This window comes from Buceros rhinoceros, unplaced genomic scaffold (assembly GCF_000710305.1).
Source record: "Buceros rhinoceros silvestris isolate BGI_N320 unplaced genomic scaffold, ASM71030v1 scaffold2057, whole genome shotgun sequence".
NCBI classification, from domain to species: Eukaryota; Metazoa; Chordata; class Aves; order Bucerotiformes; family Bucerotidae; genus Buceros; species Buceros rhinoceros.
In genome coordinates, this window is record NW_010423729.1 from 1 (window position 1) to 2,895 (window position 2,895).

The following is a 2,895-nucleotide window of genomic DNA, read 5'->3' on the forward strand; positions in this document are numbered from 1 at the left end:
GTTTTGCTTTGCCTTTTTTTTTTTTAGCAATAGCCATGCAACACTTTTGTCCAAATATGTGACGTGAGGTCAATTCCTCCCCTTCAGTCCTTGCAGGAATATGAGCGAGGTCTTTTGGATGCGCTCCGCTTTCCAGTGGAGGAAAAAAAAGGAGAAGGGAAGAGTGAGGATGTGAAAATTAATGCTTCTATTGCGGGGGACATTTTAATCCAAGTTTGCACAGTTTGCTGGGATTCTCTGATACTCAGAAATTCACAGGTCCCCAGGGAAGCAGAACTATTTTTTTACCTTAAGGGAAAGCCCAGTCATGTGTGTTCAGTGCCTGATGAGAGGCTGAGTGACACCTTCCTCTTACCCCTTTGTAGCCTCAAGATTTGCAGCAGTCCCTACTAGAGAAGTTGATGTGGACTCCAGAAATCCCCCCAGGTGCTGTTCAGGACAAAGCCTTTGTGGTTCACCAGCAGGGGAGAGCAGGTGCCTGGTGGGAGCCTTTGTGGGACTTACTGTGTCTCCTGGCCAGTTCTGCACCCACATCTGCAGCAGGGAAACTCCTGAGGAACTGCTGGCCTGATGTGTGAGACGGAGTGAGAACCCGCTGTGCCGATCCAGTACTGCTCCCATGGTGGGGGGGGAGGTGTTTGCGCCGAGGGAACAAGCACCCAGCTTTGCGTTATGGTCGCTGCTGGCTTCTCTAAAACCACGGGGTACCAGCCCCAGGTCCCCGGGGTACCAGCCCAAGGGCTTTGGGCCAGCGTCCCTGGTTGAACCCCAGCTTGCCGTTATCCTGTCCTTCCGTAACAGTGACCCAGGCAGCAGCCTGCAGCAGCGTTAAGAGATATTAGTTGTTTAGCTTAAATAAGTAAGTTTTAAATAGAATGAATCACTTAGACTCGTAATGTTGTATGACTCAGCCTGTGTTTGCTCAGCTTTACTTACTGAGCGTGAGCAACGGATAGGCTGAAGCCTCAGGCCATAAGCTGTAAACTGTCACCTGGATTTGCTGACCTGGTACAGAAGACAGAGGGTACAAGGGTCAGCTGCAACTAGCCAAGAGAATGGCTGACCTGAAGAGAGAGGAGGAATCCAAGACGCAGCCAGAAGATGTTGGAGGACAGAAACGCCACTGGAGCAAAAGGCACAAGCAAGGTGCGTGAAGATCCCAGGCAGGGTGGGTGCACAGTCTGTAAGATTCTCTGCCTGAGACTGCTTCGGGAAACCAGGGTTCAGACTGCGCTGCTTTATCCGCAGCTACCACAGCCACCCAGCCATCCTCATCACAGTCACCATGCATCATCCTGGACAGGGACTCTCCTGCCCTCCAGAACTGAAGACTACCTTCATCAGAGGAAAACACCACACGCTGGGCTGCACATTACACCCGTGTCTGCAGGAAGCCGATTTGGAGAGGATGTGGCCATCACTAGTGTGACTGGACTGCACACACTAGTGCGAATCAAAAAAGGAGCCTCATCCACACACAGGGAGGGTTAAGGAAGAGCACAGACAGCTCCAGAGAGGTGAGAATACTCTCATCCGAGAAGCTGTTAATGGTGAGCAGTTCCACAAATGTGCAATCACTCTCCAAACAGAGAACGGTCTGGAACAGAGGAAGGGCTGGTAAATGCACACCCAGGGTGCTGAGCGCAGCTGGGTGTAAGGCTCACTGACTGCAGTCAGTAAGGAGTCTGCTCTTGCATCAGCCCACCCACCTTCCATCACTCACCAACACCCTCTCAGTGCTCACAGCCTGATCCTCACCTCTGGGCTCCACCTCTGCCTGCCATCTGTGGTACCAGCAAGCACTAGACCCCGCGCAGCACCAAGCATCCAACCCTGAGAGAAGGAGGCTGCAGCCGCAGTAAGGCTGTCACTAACCCACTCAGGATCCCAGAGATCTCACAAAGGGATAGAACAGGAAGTCAACAGAGGGTAGGCCATACCTGCCCAGAGCAGGAAAAGGAAAAAAAAGAATCTAAGCAACATGCCTATGTAGTCTCCACCCTTGGAGCTGCTCAAAAGCCATCTGGACATGGTCCTGAGAGACCTGCTGTGTTCTTTTGAGCACCAGATCCTGGTGTCTTCCAACTGTGCTGTCGAGACAGGCTCCAGCGGCCCTAATGTTTTGTAGGGACCTCAGTGGGTCTGCAGTCTTCACCTCAGCACACAGGCAGGCTCCTGGGTAAGGTACTCCAGTGAGAAGAGCCACCAGAACACAGGCTAGGCGGGACTAGCTGGAGCCAAGCAGGAGACAGGTTCCTCACCTCTTAACAGCCATCTCCATGAGCCAATCCAAGCCAGCCTCAGCACCGAGATCCTCTTCCAAACAGCCATCAAGGAAAGTCTGGAAAAGCCCCTCAGGTAGTACTCAGCTGTTAGACACCTCAGCAAGGGGCTGAGGCTACACAAACCAGGTCCAGCCTTCAGCGAGCTGCCCAGCTCTGCCACCAGAGGCTCCCACTGGCCTCCCAGACAGCAAACACGAACCCAGCACGTGTGGGTAAGAACAGCCCCCACTGCTAAGAAAGCACACAAGCTTTGGTACTCTTTCAGCACTGACAGCCCACAGAGAGCACGGCAGGTCTGAGGATCTTTATTTCACAGTTATCCATGGCTAGAGGGATGAGTTACACATGGCAGCACCCACAGGTAGGCAGCGAGCTGTAGTTAACAATGTGAGTTAACTCATCTTGGGTTTAGCGACAGGAGATGAGACTGCACAGCTGTGCTCAAGGTACCAAAGCAACTCCAAAGGCCGGCAGTGAAAACAAGTTACTAAACCTGGAGAAAAACAATTGGTCCAACAAGGGCTTAGGAAATGGAAAAAAAAAAAAAAATTATCACATTGATCCGGGGGGGAACAAAAAAAAAAAAAAAAGAGTTCAAAAAACAACAAGG